The sequence below is a fragment of the Mytilus trossulus genome, chromosome 14 (genome assembly GCF_036588685.1).
Source record: "Mytilus trossulus isolate FHL-02 chromosome 14, PNRI_Mtr1.1.1.hap1, whole genome shotgun sequence".
Taxonomy (NCBI): domain Eukaryota; kingdom Metazoa; phylum Mollusca; class Bivalvia; order Mytilida; family Mytilidae; genus Mytilus; species Mytilus trossulus.
Window position 1 is genome coordinate 27,366,872 of NC_086386.1, and position 22,263 is coordinate 27,389,134.

The 22,263-nt window shown below is 30.2% G+C and overlaps 1 protein-coding gene across 1 annotated transcript in view; it reads right to left on the reverse strand.

The window, feature by feature from the left end:
* The window catches only part of LOC134696162 (zinc finger protein 330 homolog), a 310,551-nt gene that overhangs the window by 279,553 nt on the left and 8,735 nt on the right, over positions 1-22,263 (reverse strand). The gene's annotated exons all lie outside the window — the stretch shown is intronic.

A 22,263-nucleotide genomic window follows, 5' to 3' on the forward strand; every position in this document is an offset into this window, starting at 1 on the left:
ATCTTAAATTTTGAAACTTTTTAAAAGAAAAAAAAAAACATTTGATGTCGTCAACCAATTTGAAATATTGTAAATTTTGGAAAGTATTTAAAAATATGATCTATAAACTGTTGATTATGTTGAATTTTTTTTTACAAAAGTTATATGTTGATTGTAATACTCCTTAAAATCTTGTTTGTTTTTATAATATATTTTACATCTGTTGGTAAAGTTTGCTGTTTTATATATTCATGTCCAGAACTCTATGCTAACATCAATGCATTACTTGGGTTTTTTTTTAATTTGAGATAAAAACTTTGAATATTATTGTAATTATACATTATTTGTTGATTGTTTAAAGTCAAATAAATTTGACGTTTTTGTTGTGAATTACAAAAATTGCCAAAATTAAGATATTGAATATATACCCTTGGTAGCATTAATTAAGACCACCATAAAACATTTTTTTTCTATTGAATTTTAACAGCATTACTATGCTAGACAGTCAGATATCATTAATGCAGACACAAAATTCACTTTAAAATATTTTTTATTCAGACTGTGACTTTATGTTAAAAAAGTTTTATTCAGACTGTGACTTTATGTTAAAAAAGACCCATGTTCCAATAATTTGAAAAAAAATCCATCTTAAGCATAGGGTTTGAGTTAAGAATAAAAACAACTATTGATATTTGAATTTATCTTATTGAAAGTGTTCTTGTACAATTAAACAACATTTAGTATTGGACAGTAATTTTCAGGAATCCTACACTTTTTTCACATAAAATCTTAAAGTTAATAAAAATGTTATTCTGAATGAACATGACTAAAAAATAAAATTCTCAGAAAATTTAGTGATATAAATTGCTGGTTAGCTTTTATGGTGCATGCATGTACTCAGAAAATTGCATTGCAGACTCTTTTGTCAAGTTTGTTCAGTTAACTGAAATGAAAAAAAGTTATGCACAAATAAAATTTAGAATTTATCTGCTATTTGCCACCTTTAACAAGTAGTTAAAAGAACATTTGACTAGTCACTTGATATTTATTTACGGTATTATGTCACCAAATAATTATGCCATTTTAGGTCTGTACTGTTACATAAATAAATGAAATGAAATTAACTTGTCTCTGTTTATTTTGTTTTGTGATGGAATACCATACTGAGAAATAACAAGTTGCCAAAGGGGCATTTTGCAGTTAAATCAGTTTCCCCAGCTTGTATCATCTTCACTAGTGAGTTTATTCATAATTGACAAAGAGTCATGTCTTTCAAAGACATGACTGGTAGTTAAGTTAAGTTTAAACATATTTTATTGTTCATGACTGGTGACTGTAGATTCTCATTTTGATTGATTTATTGAAAAAGGCCATTTTTGTTTAGACTTTGTAATATTAAAATAAGAAGATGTGATATGATTGCAAACCAGACAACTATATTTAAATGAGGAAACCAATGTATGTTATTTCTTGTGGAAATAATGTCATACACATTAAATTAGTCTGAACCACCTTTCATAGAAATGATGTAAGGATGGTTATAGTTTTATTTGGGTTCAGTGAGCTATGATCATCATAAGTCATTCAATCAACTTATACTAAAATCTCGAAACTCTGCTACAGTAATTTAAAGAGGGGCGAAAGATACCAGAGGGACAGTCAAACTCATAACTCGAAAATAAACTGACAACGTCTGGATAAAAATGAAAGAAGACAAACAATAGAACACATGACACAACTTAGAAAACTAAAGAATATGCAAAAACCAGGGGTGAACTCAGGTGCTGAGGAAGGGTAAGCAGATCCTGCTCCAAACTTCACCACACTCATGATTGATGGATATTGATACAATATGTGTCTAATGTGACTGTCAGCCATTCAATAAAGCTGTCATAAAAATAAAACCACCATGGCGGTTCAATGAGAGTTTCATATTTACTTGGAAAACTGCTTTTGGTAGAGAAATTTAGCTCGGCAAAATTAAACTATTTAGAATGTTGAGATTACTGTCCAGACAGATTAAAAAGAAATGTTCCGCACAAAACTGGGTTGCGTTTAATATCGTAGCTGCTACGTAGCAATACCTAGATTTTGTCTATTGATCATATAGCTAGCCTATCCGCTAAATAGATCTAGATAACACAAAAGGTTCATGCTATCTAAGGAATCAACAATGGCATCTGAAAAGGTGATAGGCTATCTACGTAGCATATCATTCAACATAGATAAATATCGAAGATAATAACGGCTTTACTAGCAGTTCAAAGAGGCGTTTTATAGTAAAGGTCCAATTGAAAGCTCGGAATACAAACAGAGTTGCCAAAGTTACTGTCAACTATGAAACAGCGACAGATATAATTTGTTATCAAAGGTACATATTTATCACAGAAATGACATAAAAAGCTACTACTAGGACCAAACCCACATAAGCAGACCCAGACTACTTAACACCGAGGTTACTCAAAGAGACACAAATTTCAACAATGATATGTAGAGGATGATGTGAAACTGGATTCGTACCATCATTATGCAAAACTTATGCTCAGGTTTGTAGAAAGGCAATCACAATTCGAAACCATCAATTATAGACCTGTATTGCCTACATGTATCCGCTACAACAGTCATGGAGAATAAACTCACCAGCCTTATAATGAATCATGCAGCTAAGCTTAATATCCACTACAAAATGCAGTATTGGTTAAGAAAACAATTGTCATATGAGACACAACTTGTGGAGTTCATCGACGACATCACGAGGAACCTTACCCATACTGTAACTCTCTGTCCATCAAGTTTTGTAACTCTGTGTCCCACACTGTGGCGCACTATCAACTTCTGTACGTTACTTATTTTGTGTCCCATACTATAACTCAGTATTAACTTCTGTTACTCTGTGTCCCATATTGTTACTCGTTATCAAGTTATGAAACAAAATCTACGTGTCCAGTAAAAAGTAAAATCACAAAAATACTGAACTCAGAGGAAAATCAATTTGGAAAGTCCATAATCACATGGCAAAATCAAAAAACAAAACGCATCAAAAACGAATGGACAAGAACTGTCATATTCCTGACTTGGTACAGGCATTTTCAAATGTAGAAAATGGTGGTTTAAACCTGGTTCTATAGCGCTAACGTAACCCCATGTTCACTCAGTACTATTAGCTCTATCGATCCTGTATAAGTTCATACAATCGTGTTTATTCTCAGTCAGATTTTTGTGGTTATTAAAACATTGGTTGATAAAAAATGTCATGAAAGAGTTGTTTTCTTATTAATTATGTATCATATCCTCGTATAGTCGTGTAGTCTCGATCAGCAGTATAATCCTTCGGCTTCGGACCCAGTACGACTATACTTATCCATCAAGCAAGATTGATATGAAAACACAAATTCTATAACACTGCTATATACATACGTTAATTCAATTTGATTGTATATATATAGTTTAACTTGATGTAATTGTGTAAAAGTTAGTAAGTTATATGACATTTTGTATAACTACGATGACTTAATGACGTTGTTCATGACTACGTTAGCTGGATATTTATGTTTATAACTACGAAGACTTAATGACATTGTTAATGACTACGTTAACTGGATATTTATGTGTATAACTACGATGACTTAATGACATTGTTCATGACTATATACGTTAACTGGATATTAATGTGTATAACTTCGATGACTTTATGACATTGTTCATGACTACGTTAGCTGGATATTTATGTGTATAACTACAGTGACTTAATGACATTGTTCATGACTACGTTAACTGGATATTTATGTGTATAACTACGATGACTTAATGACATTGTTCATGACTACGTTAGCTGGATATTTATGTGTATAACTACGGTGACTTAATGACATTGTTCATGACTACGTTAACTGGATATTTATGTGTATAACTACGATGACTTAATTACATTGTTCATGACTACGTTATCTGAATATTTATGTGTATAAATACGATGACTTAATGACAATGTTTATGACTACGTTAGCTGAATATTTATGTGTAAAACTACGATGACTTAATGACATTGTTTATGACTACGTTAACTGGATATTTATGTGTATAAGCACGATGACTTAATGACATTGTTTATGACTACGTTAACTGGATTTTTATGTGTATAACTACGATGACTTAATGACAATGTTTATGACTACGTTAACTGGATATTTATGTGTATAAATACGGTGACTTAATGACATTGTTCATGACTACGTTAACTGGATATTTATGTGTATAACTACGATTACTTAATGACATTGATCATGACTACGTTAACTGGATATTTATGTGTATAACTACGTTGACTTAATGACATTGTTCATGACTACGTAAGCTGGATATTTATGTGTATAACTACGATGACTTACTAACATTGTTCATGACTTCGTTAACTGGATATTTATATGTATAACTACGATGACTAAATGACATTGTTTATGATTACGTTAACTGGATTTTTATGTGTATAACTACGATGACTTAATGACGTTGTTCATGACTTCGTTAGCTGGATATTTATGTGTATAACTACGATGACTTAATGGCATTGTTCATGACTACGTTAGCTAGATATTTATGTGTATAACTACGATGACTTAATGGCATTGTCATAACTACGTTAACTGGATATTTATGTGTATAACTACGATGACTTAATGGCATTGTTCATAACTACGTTAACTGGATATTTATGTGTGTAACTACGATGACTTAATGACATTGTTCATGACTACGTTAGCTGGATATTTATGTGTATAACTACGATGACTTAATGACATTGTTCATGACTACGTTAGCTGGATATTTATGTGTATAACTACGGTGACTTAATGACATTGTTCATGACTACGTTAACTGGATATTTATGTGTATAACTACGATGACTTAATGACATTGTTCATGACTACGTTAGCTGGATATTTATGTGTATAACTACGGTGACTTAATGACGTTGTTCATGACTTCGTTAGCTGGATTTTTATGTGCATTACTTAGCTTTATTAATGTTAATGTATAGAAATAAGTTAACGTAATGAAATTGTATAAAACTAAGTTAATGGGTTGACATTGTATATAACTACATTAATATGATGACATTGTATATAACTACATTAATATGATGACATTGTATATAACTGCACTAATATGATGACATTGTATATAACTTAAAATTAGTTAACATAGAATTGTATATAACTTAGTTAACAAGTTGACATAGCATATAACTCAGTTAGCTTGTTAACATTGTATATATCTTATCTAGCATGATGACATTGCTTATAATTTAGTTGACACGATGACATTGTATGTTACACAGTAAACACCATGACATTCTATACATAACATTATGCCATTGTTAACTATGCTAACTTTATGTCATTGTTCATAACTACGCTTATTTGAGGATTATGTACCCTTGTGTTGCTTCAATGCTAAACATATAGAAATTTTATAGAACATCCACAGCCTTTATCCTTGTTCTATCATATTTGGCTATTTGATGACTGATAGATATAGGATCATTGCATGCAGTGCTAGCATTAATTTCCTTAAAACAAGTTTATAAATGTAATTATTGGTTAGAACATATGAAAATATGGACCAAATCAAGTCACCTTTTAGGGTGCGCTCGACTTTAGTCACTCTGCACGAGGTATTTTGGAATTTACAGGTTGGTTAGAACTTTTTGTAAAAAATAAATACTAGCACATCATAGAAAAGCAAGTGAGTAATCTATGCTTTAAATTTTATTACAAAAGTCTCTTTATTAAAGGCTTTGGATTTTCTATAAAAATCTTGGTTTATTTGCCAGAAAGTACTCTTTTTCTATAAGATGCAATGCAACAGTAAATATAATGCTTTACATCAAGTTTCCCCCTAGTATATGTTCAAAATGGCCTGTCTCTATTATTCATTATATCTATAGTTTTGATACAATTGATGTTTAAAAAATTCGTACAAAACTGGCTACAGAAGGGTACATAAAGCTTAATGTTATAATAAATAAAAATATTTATTCTAATGTCATTAGTAACTAAGTTACCTTTATTTCATTGTATATAACTAAGTTAATATAACCGTATGTCATTAGTTACTAATTTATCTTTATTTCATTGTATATAACTAAGTTATACTAACCGTATGTCATTAGTAACTAAGTTACCCTTTATTTCATTGTATATAACTAAGCTAATATAACCGTATGTCATTAGTAACTAAGTTACTTTTATTTTATTTTATCCTGCAGTTGGGTGTCCTACTATACAGATACAGCCCTACAGATATCGCTATGCTGTATCTGTATACTATACATATATCTCGTTAAAGCTCCGCCCACTGCCGGACTGAGTATTGTTTGAACCTTTGTGACCTCAGAATGTGTATTCAAGTTGCATTCCAATGACGATGAAAATTGTCGATTTCAAAACTTGGATGTGTATGATTGTGTTACACAATCAATCATGTCAATTTCAGCATGCATGTTTAGTGAATGTCAAGTCTGAAGCGTAGGACAACTCGTACACTTCTGTTTCAAATTTGACAATGTTTTGTTATTTGTTTTTACTGTTGAAATTAGTTGTTATGATAAAATAGATAACTATTCACCTAGATCGATGTATTATTGTTGTACATTCGAGATTCTTTTTTGCGAACCCGTCTTCAGCGTAATGTATGATTGTGATATTACTAGGTGGGCCTCCAGGCGTTACAAATCGAAAATAAATGCTAAATATGTTAGTTTTTGTGTCTTTCAAAACACAAACAATATACAGAATTAATTGCAGGATAAAGACAATAACTGTTTAGTGTGTTTAGATATCAGCTGTATTTGTACTCGGCTCGAAACAGGTGTAGTAGCTCGCTAAAAGCTCGCATACACCTTGTTTCCTAGCCTGTACAAATACAGCTGATATTTAAAGACACTAAACAGTTATTGTCTATGTATATAACTAAGTTATGATAACCGTAGGTCATTAGTAACTAAGTTACCTTTATTTCATTGTATATAACTAAGTTATAATAACCGTATGTCATTAGTTACTAAGTTACCTTTATTTCATTGTATATAACTAAGTTATAATAACCGTATGTCATTAGTAACTAAGTTACCTTTATATCATTGTACATTTCTAAGTTATAATAACAGTCTGTCATTAGTTACTAAGTTATCTTTATTTCATTGTATATAACTTAGTTATAATAACCGTCTGTCATTAGTAACTAAGTTACCTTTATTTCATTGTATATAACTAAGTTATAATAACCGTATGTCATTAGTAACTAAGTTACCTTTATATCATTGTACATTTCTAAGTTATAATAACAGTATGTCATTAGTTACTAAGTTACCTTTATTTCATTGTATATAACTTAGTTATAATAACAGTATGTCATTAGTAACTAAGTTACCTTTATTTCATTGTATATAACTAAGTTATAATAACCGTATGTCATTAGTAACTAAGTTACCTTTATATCATTGTACATTTCTAAGTTATAATAACAGTATGTCATTAGTTACTAAGTTACCTTTATTTCATTGTATATAACTTAGTTATAATAACTGCATGTCATTAGTAACTAAGTTACCTTTATTTCATTGTTTATAACTAAGTTATAATAACCGTATGTCATTAGTAACTAAGTTACCTTTATTTCATTGTTTATAACTAAGTTATAATAACCGTATGTCATTAGTAACTAAGTTACCTTTATTTCATTGTTTATAACTAAGTTATAATAACCGTATGTCATTAGTTACTAAGTTACCCTTTATTTCATTGTATATAACTAAGTTATAATAACCGTATGTCATTAGAAACTAAGTTACCTTTATGTCACTGTTTATAACTAAGATTTAATAACCGTATGTCATAAGTCACTAAGTTACCTTTATGTCATTGTACACAACTAAGTTATAATAACCGTATGTCATTAGTAACTAAGTTACCTTTATATCATTGTACATTTCTAAGTTATAATAACCGTATGTCATTAGTTACTAAGTTACCTTTATTTCATTGTTTATAACTAAGTTATAATAACCGTCTGTCATTAGTAACTAAGTTACCTTTATTTCATTGTATATAACTAAGTTATAATAACCGTATGTCATTAGTAACTAAGTTACCTTTATATCATTGTACATTTCTAAGTTATAATAACAGTATGTCATTAGTTACTAAGTTACCTTTATTTCATTGTATATAACTTAGTTATAATAACCGTCTGTCATTAGTAACTAAGTTACCTTTATTTCATTGTATATAACTAAGTTATAATAACCGTATGTCATTAGTAACTAAGTTACCTTTATATCATTGTACATTTCTAAGTTATAATAACAGTATGTCATTAGTTACTAAGTTACCTTTATTTCATTGTATATAACTTAGTTATAATAACAGTATGTCATTAGTAACTAAGTTACCTTTATTTCATTGTATATAACTAAGTTATAATAACCGTATGTCATTAGTAACTAAGTTACCTTTATATCATTGTACATTTCTAAGTTATAATAACAGTATGTCATTAGTTACTAAGTTACCTTTATTTCATTGTATATAACTTAGTTATAATAACTGCATGTCATTAGTAACTAAGTTACCTTTATTTCATTGTTTATAACTAAGTTATAATAACCGTATGTCATTAGTAACTAAGTTACCTTTATTTCATTGTTTATAACTAAGTTATAATAACCGTATGTCATTAGTAACTAAGTTACCTTTATTTCATTGTTTATAACTAAGTTATAATAACCGTATGTCATTAGTTACTAAGTTACCCTTTATTTCATTGTATATAACTAAGTTATAATAACCGTATGTCATTAGAAACTAAGTTACCTTTATGTCACTGTTTATAACTAAGATTTAATAACCGTATGTCATAAGTCACTAAGTTACCTTTATGTCATTGTACACAACTAAGTTATAATAACAGTATGTCATTAGTAACTAAGTTACCTTTATTTCATTGTATATAACTTAGTTATAATAACAGTATGTCATTAGTAACTAAGTTACCTTTATGTCATTGTATATAACTAAGTTATAATAACCGTATGACATTAGTAACTAAGTTACCTTTATATCATTGTACATTTCTAAGTTATAATAACCGTCTGTCATTAGAAACTAAGTTACCTTTATTTCATTGTATATAACTAAGTTATAATAACCGTCTGTCATTAGAAACTAAGTTACCTTTATGTCACTGTTTATAACTAAGATTTAATAACCGTATGTCATAAGTCACTAAGTTACCTTTATGTCATTGTACACAACTAAGTTATAATAACCGTATGTCATTAGTAACTAAGTTACCTTTATATCATTGTACATTTCTAAGTTATAATAACCGTATGTCATTAGAAACTAAGTTACCTTTATTTCATTGTATATAACTAAGTTATAATAACCGTCTGTCATTAGAAACTAAGTAACCTTTATGTCACTGTTTATAACTAAGATTTAATAACCGTATGTCATTAGTTACTAAGTTACCCTTTATTTCATTGTATATAACTAAGTTATAATAACCGTATGTCATTAGAAACTAAGTTACCTTTATGTCACTGTTTATAACTAAGATTTAATAACCGTATGTCATAAGTCACTAAGTTACCTTTATGTCATTGTACACAACTAAGTTATAATAACCGTATGTCATTAGTAACTAAGTTACCTTTATATCATTGTACATTTCTAAGTTATAATAACCGTATGTCATTAGAAACTAAGTTACCTTTATTTCATTGTATATAACTAAGTTATAATAACCGTCTGTCATTAGAAACTAAGTAACCTTTATGTCACTGTTTATAACTAAGATTTAATAACCGTATGTCATAAGTCACTAAGTTACCTTTATGTCATTGTATATAACTAAGTTATAATAACCGTATGTCATTAGAAACTAAGTTACCTTTATTTCATTGTATATAACTAAGTTATAATAACCGTCTGTCATTAGAAACTAAGTAACCTTTATGTCACTGTTTATAACTAAGATTTAATAACCGTATGTCATAAGTCACTAAGTTACCTTTATGTCATTGTATATAACTAAGTTATAATAACCGTCTGTCATTAGAAACTAAGTAACCTTTATGTCACTGTTTATAACTAAGATTTAATAACCGTATGTCATAAGTCACTAAGTTACCTTTATTTCATTGTATATAACTAAGTTATAATAGAGATTTCCAATAAAATGACATACGTACCTAACTCGACGTACGCACGTAACGGGACCGGTTATTGCTAACCAATTAATTTTGTAAAATGCGTTACTCAAGTTTTAACTAATTATTCATAAACTAGGAAACCCATTCATAATAAATTTAATCAATATCAAATATTTCTAAGATGATGAAAAACGAAAGAAATCATGATTTTCATATATCACGTGATTCTTGAGATTCCCGCCTAAACTTCACTGTCATAAGACCACGTATATATACGTATCTTTACCTATCATACGATTCATTAGAGTTGTCTTTCATGGTTTTGACAATGACTTTGATTTTCAGATATAATTGCAAAATTTAATGAACTTATTATTTGATATTTGTATTGATTTTGTGTGTCGTTATCGGATAGATTCTTCTTTTCGATTTTTGATGTTTTATTATATTTAATTTCTTATTTATCGATCGAAAAGGGGGAGTACACCCTCTACCCCTGTATCCTCGGATGCAAGTTAAGGTATACTTTAACAAAAACCTCGCCCCATAATTTGGTATAGTTAAAGACGAAAAAGTACTTTTGAAAAATATATCATTGATATGAATTTCTGCCCGCATCAAATTATCTTCAATTAATTATAAAAAAATATTATTTTGTTTTACAAATCGAGTACACCTTTTACATTCCAATTTACTTTAAACGTTAAATCTTTTTAAAACAACAAAAAGGCAACCTTCTCGCTTCGGAATTCGTTATTTTAATATTTGTATGCTAAATGTCGTCTTGGTATTTTTTTAAATTCATAATGTGAGAAGAACTAAGATATGGGTCAAGTGAAATGACAAGAAATGATGGGTGTGTTTGATTACAAGTTGGTAATGTACTTGTTCCATTATAGTATTCTTGTTAATAAAATCATTCAAAGTTTAATGACAAAATATTTAAAGAGTAAAAAAAAATAGTTGTGGTTGATTTTTACTGAAGGCATATTCCAGCAACAATGCGTGTTCAAAGAGCAAAACATGCATGCAGTGTATGCTCCCCTCCGTCATGCTTCAATGCAGTAGGAGGAAATACGTTGAGTTAGGTCGGTTATGTCGAGTAAAGTCATTTTATTGGAAATCTCTAATAATCGTATGTCATAAGTTATAACTAAGTTACCTTTATTACATTGTATATAACTAAGTTATAATAACCGTATGTCAATTATAACCAGGATAACTCGCTGTCATTGTAAATAATTAAGTCACTTAATAACTTAATGTTTCTTAATATATTTTGAAATAAGTGTACAAAAATATACATGTCAGCGAACTAAAGTCATTAACATTTGTTTACGAGTACAACGGTAAGAAAAAGTCATGTTGTTTTGTACGGATATGATGTACCTAAAGGGTGATTGTCAAATTACGGTCGGTGTAAAAAGTTTAACATACTGTTACATTCATAACATGTTTTTCAACTATGTACATGGCTTATTTATAGGCGTTGTCGGTAAAAAATGGTTTATAAGAGAGAAAATTGACAGTTATGTCTACTTTTTATAAACAAATAAATATCAGCGTGACTTGCCAACATCATGATATACTTTACCGGACTATTATCATTATCTGTATTACATATATAAGTTTTTAATAATCTCTGAATAACTGAAATGTGCACCTGAGTATATTCCTTGCTATACCACACATTTAGTTCCTTTGCATATGCATATGTATAAAATTGCTTGACACCTTTATTCTTTAACTTTTAGAACTGAAAATCAGGTAAAGTTAAAGAAGCAATAGCTACGAGATATATGAAACATTTATAATGATTGTTTTTGTTCAAATAATTGGAAGTTAAATAGTGAAATAATAATTGGGTATTAGCAGCCTGCATGGTTCAATTATGTCAAAATAAGTTTAGAAACATTGATGATGAATTATTCACTTGCATTGAATATTTCGACCTCATTGAATCCGTATTCAATGAAACAGTAAATTGTTTAGTTTATTCTTTTTATATTTTGGCTAAATATTTTACATTATTATAAAACAAAATGAGATTTTGAGTCAAATCAATGAACTAGAATTTGACAGCCAGCGCACCTTCAATAATACAATTTATTAAAAAACTGAAGTACCTCACATACCTAGGCACATTGATGTGAGATTTCATTTCTAAATAGAAAAAAAGTGTTTATTTCCATTTTACATCATATTTACGCAAAAAAGAAATAGTGGTCACACATGAAAAAAATATCAATTCCCCCGATATAATACAAAAATATCAGCTGGACTATTACTTGTACATACCATGATGACACAATGGTGCTATCTTAGATAGGTAAATAAATCAACATGCATTCTAATTTGGTCGATAACAAATAAAGCTACTTGAACCAAAATTCAAAACCTGTGGTTATATGCGATGATCAAAAACAAAACACTAGCATATCTATTCTATGAAATAATATATAAACGTGATTTAACAGACACACATAATATGATAAAAATATTTTTATATTCTCACTGTTATTAAGCTCTCATTGTTTTGACATTATAGCGGTATTATTTTCAAATCGGTGATTATATTTACGATCCTCCACTATAAATCAAGTGTAGAATAAAGGATACAACACACTTTTTTCAATGAAAAAAGTAAAATCAATTTTAGTAAAAACTACTGAAAGCCAAACCAACCTCAATATTCGTTATACATATTGTACTTCCTTGTGCAGAAACAAAAGAAACTTCCGCAGTGTCATGAAGCTATCTTTCAGTTCCTTATTTGTTACTTAAATCCCGATGGTATAATATATGATATCTGCATCGTAATATTTAGTTTCCATGCATTACAGACAAATGGAAAAACAACAACACATTCTTTTTAAAATCCTCTGTGAATCGTATTTCATTATTTAGTAAAATATTGTAAATACAAATCATTGATAGTTTCTGTTAAATTGCAGTTATTGTTTGTTTTTGTGAATCCAATATCAAAGTCAGTAATTTCAATAAAAAATTAATGAAAAGTAAGAGAAAAGGAAGAGATAATTTGAATATCCGGAATAATAATTTTATGTGATAAATTAGATATTCATAAGGGTAGGGGAAGATATAACTTGGATATCCATTATAGGAAAGGAAGGTATAGTTGAGATATCTAGTAGTGTGGAAAATAATATAATGTGGATGTCTAGTGGACTGGAGGAATGCTATTAATAGTTAGGATAGCCATGATACTAGAGGAAGATTACGTTTGGATATCCATTAAAGTAGATAAAGATAAATTTGGATAATAAGAGTGGAGGGATGTGACAGTTAGGATATTCGGTCTGTGGAAGATTAGTTTGGATATTCAGCACGGTAGAGTAAGATGTGAATGTCCAGTTGAGTGGAAGGATAATATTATTTTGATAGCCATGCAAGCGGAGGAGGATAACATTTGAATAACGATTCAAATGAATGGGTTTGATAGTTGTTAAGCCGTTACAGTGGAGGACTATATACATGATATAGTTTGGATATTAAGAAGAGTAGATGAAGATTACGTTTGGATATCAAGTAGAGTGAAAAAAGATATGATTTAGATATCAAGTAGAGCGGATCGGTGTGATAGTTAGCATTTTCATTTAAACGGAGGAATATTAAATTTGATATCTGGTTAATGAGGTAGATAGAACTTTCATATTCAGTGGATTAGAGGAAGATACAGTTTAGATATCAAGTAGAGCTGATGGGTGTGATAGTTTTGATATCCATTAGAGGGTGGGGACTATATAGTTTGGATATTCATGCATTAGAGTGGTTGAATATATCATTTGTTTATCAACTAGAATGGACGGTTGTGATAGCTTGCATTTCCAGTTTAATGAAGGAATATCACATTTGAAATCTGATTGTAAGGGTGGATAACATTTTCATATCCAGTAAATTGGAGGAAGGTACAGTGGATGGCTTTGATAGTTTTGATATTCAGTAGAGTGGAGACTAAACAGTTTGGATATCCATTAGAGGTGGGACTACACAGTTAGGATATCTATTCGAGTGGTGGAAGATATAATTTTGATATCAAAAAGCTCGATATGCAAGCCACAATTTATAAAAGTAATTCATTGTAGGTCAAAGTACAGTCTTCAACACGGAGCATTGGCTCACACCGAACAGCAAGCTATAGAGTCTACCCAAACTACTAGTGTTAACCATTCAAACGGGGAACCAAAGGTCTAATATATATAAAAGAACGAGAAAAGAGAAACACTTATGAACTAAATTAACAAACGACGACTACTGAACATCGGACAAGATTGTTCAAAGACCGTGTCTAGTAAATTTCGATAATGGTTTTGAGGGACTTCGAAACCGTTTTTCCATACAGAATTAGTACTCCAGTATAAATATGTTTGTACCATATGGCATTTTGTTGGACGATACCATCCTTATCATACAGGATGCTTAAGCATTCTTTTGTTCTAAGATTTTACACACACAGTAAAAAATTGGCACTTGTAGACTAATAATAAAAAAAAAGTAAACTGTTGTTTAAAAAATGTGGAAACAGTTTAAAGTTAATACATTTTGCATTATGGTGTAATTGTGTTACTAGAACACCGGATATGTCATTGATCCTTAATTTCTTTATGTATCACATACTTCATGTCGAGTTGCCGATGGTGTAAATTCCAGTGTACCTGCGAGTATATAGCATCCTGTTTTTCATATGATTTTCTAGTACAGATGTCAAGTTGTTTTTAGATGCATACACCTGGTATGATAGAATATGGTTTTCGGCAATAAGTATGTGTGATGTTTTTTTTTCGGACAAAATACGCTGACTTAACAACTCAAATTGTTGAAAGCTGGGTTGGAAGATGGGTCGCCGCTATCAGGTATGTTATTATGAGTTTGACTGTCCCTTTGGTATCTTTCGTCCCTCTTTTATTAGATTTTTAAAGTAATGCCTATAGTTAATTTAAAGTTATATGTATTTTGGGTAGGCATGCATGAAATAAATAATCAAAAATCTAGAAATTAACATGAATGTGTATATGTTTATATGAAAGTCTGGATAGGAGTCTGTTATTCAAGAACTCCTTAATATTTAGGGGCAGTTTTTTTTTTTTTTTTAATTTTTTTTTTATCTTTATTATGATCACACTTCATATATACATATCACAGTTTGAAAATACACATATAAATGAAAACATTCATATAACTTATTGTCCTGTCTCTGAAATGATAACATTCGAAATTTTACATAACAATATTGCGTGAAATATTTTCCACTAACTTCGAATTCACTGTCAGATTATAAAACTTTTTCTTTATTTTTTCCTTTTTTTTCTTTTTATATAAAACAATAAAAAACAACATTTGAAACAATTCAAGAAAAAAAACACTAAATGTTTACATACGCAAAAGTTCTATCTTAATTATATTTTCCATGTGATACATAAAAAACGGTTGGTTTCCAGACCAGAATTTTGATTCACCGGCACAAAAATTATTTAATAAAATTTCCGTGTATAAACATATATTGTTTTCCATCCTAACTGTTTATTAATCGAAACATCATGAACACAGTCTATATTTCTCCGCGTATCTTTCCATCCTTGGAATGTCACGTACGTAACAGTCAATGTCACAAGTGTCCCATTTTCTTACGTCGTTAAATCTATTAACGCAATACATTGCGTTTTCAAAGTCCGATTTCTCGCTGTCCATATTTACATGTCTCATTTCTCGTGTCGCTATACTACACATAACTACGGTGTCTCTGTTTTTCACTTTTCCTATTATGCAACTTCCGTCAGATCGTCTATTAAGGTTTATGTACCCTTCTGTAGCCATTTTTGTACGAATTTTTCAAACCTAAATTGCATCAAAACTAAAGATATAATAAATAATAGAGATAGGCCATTAAGTACATGTTCCAAGGGGAAACTTGATGCAAAGGATATTTTTTTACTGTTTCATTGCATTTGATAGAAAAAGAGGACTTTGTGGCAAATAGATCAAGATTTTTATAGAAAATCCACAGCCTTTAATACAGAGATTTTTGATATAAAATTTGAAACAGAAATTACTCAATTGATTTTCTATGATGTGCTAGTGTTTATTTTTTACAAAAAGTTCTCAGTAACCTGTAAATTCCAAAACACCTCGTGCTTAGTCACTAAAGTCGAGCGCACCCTAAAAGGTGTACTTGATTTTGGCCATATTTATACTTGTCTTAACCAATAACTACATTTATAAACTTGTTTTAAGGAAATCAATGCTAGCACTGCATGCAATAATCCTATATCTATCAGTCATCAAATTGCCAATTATGAGAGTACAAGGATAAAGGCTGTGGATTTTCTATAAAAATCTTGATTTAATTGCCACAAAGTCCTCTTTTTCTATTAAATGCAATGGAACAGTAAACAATAATGCTTTGCATCAAGTTTCCCCTTGGAATATGTACAAAATGGCCTATCTCTTTTATTCATTATATCTGTAGTTTTGATACAATTGAAGTTTGAAAAGTTCGTACAAAAATGGCTACAGAAGGGTACATAAACCTTAAATACAATTTTGTGATAATGACTGTCTGTACTAAGATTGTTCCCAGTAATTATCAATTTCGGATCGATTGTTTTTATTTCGTCTTTTTCATTATTTTCTATATTTTCAACTTCGGTGTATACATTCTTTTTATTTCTCGAACCGTTACACACTATTCTTTCCGTTATTTCATTGTCCTTACTTGTTTTGACCAGCGATACACTAATCGGCTGAACACCTTTCATCACAACCGGTTGAACAACATTCCTTACAGGTGTAATGTTTATCTGCTCGGGGGCTACTAATGGGAGATCTAAATGACCATCGTATTGTAATTCACCTTCCGAGTCCATTATAACTTCTGAATTATCCTGATTATCGCCATTAAATGTCTTATCAACGTCATTGTTTGTATTTTCTGCTCTTTCCTTCCATGTTTTCATCCTTTTATTGTCTCTCTCTCTATTTGATCTTGACTTATGTTTTACTCCACGATTCACGTGTATTAAATCACCTCTTGTCCAAACCAATGAAATGCGCATTTTGTCACCTAAATAATGAGAATTCCATGTCAGTTGCTCATAATCATCAATTATACTGTTAATTAAGGCGACTAAAGGCTTCGGCAATTTTTCCATAATGATTTCCCTGATAGGTACCTCAATTTTCACAAGAAGAATAGTAAAGTTCACAAAACAACAATAAAACGCAAAATAATTCTCAAAAATGTCAGTAATTCAACTTACATTACTGTTATAATAGTTATATTTACTAAATCCGGCTGGTAATATCCAAATCCTATAGAAATAATAACACAATAACAGGAGCAATAAATTGTACGTCTATATCAATGTAAGGTGCACTCGACTTTTTTCTAGGGGCAGTTTTTCTTTTTTTGTCAAAATGACACATTCGGTCTCTTCGACCTACGAAAATTCCGGTGTAGTCTTTATATAGGTTAAATACCAAATCACACAAGCCCTGATTTGAGGGTAGGAACGTTTTTCTAAAAAAACTTTTCACAAACTTTTAGAAAATCTGTAATGACAAGAATTACAATGACAAAATAATCAAAATGCACTAATATTCATAACCAATTAGGCCACACATTACGAAATGACAGCAAAAAACAATGGTTCTTGAATTGAAAAAAACACCTTTATCAGAGAAAACAATTCCTTTGAGTTATGGTTGTTTATTCTATATTCTACAGTGTTTTTTTTGCTATATAATCGGACGATGTAGAAAAATTAGTCAATTCAAAATTAAAGATACGTGCATCTATTTTTGTTTGGAGTCATGATATAGTCAAGTTTATTGTATATGCGAGCCTCCTGCTTTTCAAAATATTCTAGATCTGGTAAATAGAATTATGTATCATTACGGTTAAAATTTTCTCTCGCTAGTTAATAGCCTGTTTCGCTCACCTCTTTTAAAAAAGAAACTGTGAATACACTGTGAATGCACTGTGAATGCACTGTGAATGCCAAAATCTTGTCTTGCTGATATATTTCGTGATCTAAATTTCTGTTCAATATGTTTGTTTTCATGATATGAGGTACAACACTCAATTTAGAAAACAAAACGGAATTTTAGGGCCGAAACCTTTCAAATCAGTCAAAAGAAACCTTCGTCATTTCATCTTATTTGTAGCAACTTAACCGGTGCCACATGTGGAGTAGGATCTGCTTACCTTTCCTTTACCTGAGATCACTCAAACTTTTTGGTGGGGTCCGTTTTGCTCAGTCGTTGGTTTTCTATGTTATGTCATGTGTGCTGTTGACTGTCTGTTTGTTTTTTTCATTTTTAGTTTTAATTTTGCCAGTTTGTTTTAGTTCTATGAGCTTGACTGTTCCTCTGGTATCTTTCGTCCCTCTTATATAGAATGGTCTTGTCTTGTTGGCCATTTTGCTGTTTGAAGATTTTCTATGTTTTGTATAGTTTTCATTAAAACACAAAATGGGTATATACGTCATTGCATGCAATGACTATCAATTCTTTTCAAGAATAAAATTGAGAAAGGAAATGAAAAATGTGTCAAAGCAACAACAACCCGACCATATTAAATTTATTTGTATAATGTTCATATCTTGTTGATCGTCGTTTTTGTTTTAATTTTTTTTTCATTCCAATATATTCTTCAATCTAAAAAAAAGGAGTATGATTTCCAATGCGAATACTCTTCACAAGAGACAAACTGACGCTGAAGTAAGCAACTTGAGGTCACTGTACGGTTTTAGAAAATACCGTATAGAAAGTTACGAAAGGCTACAAAATTTCAAATTTAAAACAATTCTAACGAGAAGACAAACAGCATGATTTACATAGAAAACATATATTACATACAACTAGCAACGGCAACAACTGAAAAATAAACACAATACAAATCGTAGAATCCTTATAACAGTGAGGTACTCACAACCATGTTTAGGATTAATATATTAAAAGTTATATTTTGGTGAAAAAAATAAACAAATTGGCGTGTAATGAATTCCAACAATACAACTATATTAAAGATGGAAAACGACGTATCCAGCCTGTAAGATATATACTGAAAATCGATTTCATGTGTAACCTGTTTATTTTAAGTGCACAAGGGTCACAACCATGTCTAAATCCAACAACGTTTAATTAAAGTCAGGAGTCTATAACTCAGTGGTTGTTGGTGGCCGTAATTTGATTTTCATTAAATGTTTTGTCTAACATTTTTTGTTTAACTTGTTTAACTTTTTATTTGTTTTGTCGGGGTCTTTTACAGCTGACTTTACGGTATGGCAATAGCTCACTGTTGAAGGCCATACCAAATGCTGACCAATTTAAACAATATAATTTTTACCATTAAGTGAAGAAGAAACTAATTATCTTATCAAAACGGAAACATATTATCATTTCTTTAAAATCTATTAATTTTGGTCCTCAATGCTCTTTAACTTCGTACTTTCTTTGGCCTTTTTAACTTTTTTGGAGTCGAGCGTCACTGATGAGTCTTTTGTAGACGAAACTCGTGTCTGGCGTAAATACTAAATTTAGTATCTATAATAATGAGTTTATTTATTTGCTTGAATTGTACATGTATTTGTGTTTTTCTCAAGTAAAATAAATATGTACAGAAACATTTAACAACTGAAACATGGACAATAATTAACATAAACTTTCTTTAAAAATGTCATAGTGTGAAGATCATTAAAGTTTTATTTCGGGTAAAATATAAAAATAAGTAGGAGTGTAAGGGTAAATGACGTATCCAGCCAGAAAGATATATACTGAAAATCGATTTCATGTGTAACCTATTATTGTCGAGTACACACAGATCGTCTTTAACCACTTGCGAAGTTCTGATCCTGGCCACAAGCAGGTATTTCGATTGGGTGATTTTAACCACTGACCTTTGTGGAAAAGGAAGAACCAATATACCGTTTTATAAATGAAATTATGAGGACATGATTTTTGGCAGTTTGAGATGATTTATCTACAAACGTGATGAAATTGTAAATATAGACAGGTTAAAATATTATAAAAAATGAGATATGGATCAATGATCAGAAAAGATAAAGTATTTTAAAAGAACGCTACTATTCCTAAAGACCATATGGTGCCCTCTTAAACTATTCTTTTGAAGTTTTTATTTATATGCTTCTATATATGTACTTATACGGTTGTGTTAAAGCGTTGAACAAAGCACAGTTTGCAAAAAGCGTGGGAAATCTATTAATTTCGTAAAAAAACCCAGAATTGGCCCGGTATCCCTTTGCTTATTTGTCATTATATTAGAGTATAACAATGCAAGTACTTCGCACCTAGAAAGAAAATGTAATTATAACAAAAACCCTCTACTATGTAATACTTTTTGATTATCTTCATATCTTATAAGAAACTATATATTTTTGTTGTAATGATATACAATATATCTTACCTAGATAATACATATAAGAAGATGCATACATTACTACATAAGAATAGCTAATAACAAGTAGAAGCATTCGCCAATTACGAAAATGGAATAAACCCTGGTCTTGCAGTTACAAAAACCTGTCACTTGTATGAGTTGTTTAAAATTCCATTAACATCAATGTGTGAGAAAAAAACACACAATAGGTTAAACTCGGACACAGCAGTCAACGCTGTTCTTTTTATATAAAATAATTTTACTATTTTACAAGCGCGACATGACTACTAGTTATCTGGACAACTTAATAACCCTCATATCTAGCTAAGACATTCAATTAAAGAAATCCTTGTATCTTCTATAAATGTTTTGGAATATCAATGTGTGTGATTCCCTCTATCAAACTGATTTATACAGTTCTGTTCCAAGTGACGCATGACACGGCTAAAGGGTGATCATTAAATCATGGGTGGTAGGAATCTTATATTTGTTACAACTTTAAAGTCATAAGAAACGAGTGACCGGTAAAAAATAATATTCTTCCAATTCTTGAACCAATGCATACAAATATCATTAATTTAGGCTTCTGTGCACGAATTTATCATTTGTTCGTGTAAATTTCGTATTACCGTCAATTTTTTTTTCAATCGATCAGTGTTGTTGTGAAAATATGGCAGGTAATTAAAGTTTGTGTTTTAAAGCCGACGTTTAACGATTGTCACCTGTTTGTCAACAATCGACAAAAAATCAACAAAAAGCATGGAAATTGAGCACGTGTTTAAGATGTAAATTCAGATAATAGTGTATTTTAACAGGTCGAGAACTCTAGATTTTCTGACGTCAGAATATATTTGCATAGTAATTTCCAAAACACAAGGCCAATATGGCCTTGAAAAACTGACCAATCGACTCAATGAACTACAATGCATTGTGGGCTACTACGAGTAAACTACTACTTAACACACGTGGAATTAGTGGGAAAACAGGCAATTAATATATTGTCTGGGACTCTCATTACCAATGTTTTTATTCGGCAAATATATTTAATGTAAAATATATAACGTAATCTTCAATTTGCATGCTCAGATTAAAAAAATATTGTTTACTGGCTTCACGATTCGACTTTCTTTTTCGCCTTGCAAAAGTGGTTGAACCGGTTTTGTGCATTATTATGAACCTGCATTAATTTCACGACATGAAACAAACAGTGAAATATCCAATGAAGTGACCACTATCCAGTAGGAAAATCATTTTAGCTCTTTTAAACCGGTATAATGTCATTCCAAAATAATTTCTGCCTAGAAAAACACGAAAACTTTCATTGAAACACTTCTTTCTGTACTGAATGTGTAAAGAACATTATAATATTCAGTATGCTAAAGGTAAGTGTTATGAAAGTATATACGGTATATAGCTCGATACATTTTTTATAGTTTTATCCATCGATAATATCCGTTCGTTGCTAATTTTATCACAAAATACACCTCAGAGGTTTTTTTTATCGTCCGGCTGCTGTCCTGTTGACATATGTAAAATATCTTCAATATTAAAAGTCTCTGGATCATAGTGGCTGCCACATTACATATTAATTTTTTTCTTTCTAAAACGTGCTTTGTGTATAGAAATAAGAAGATGAGGTATGAGTGCCAAA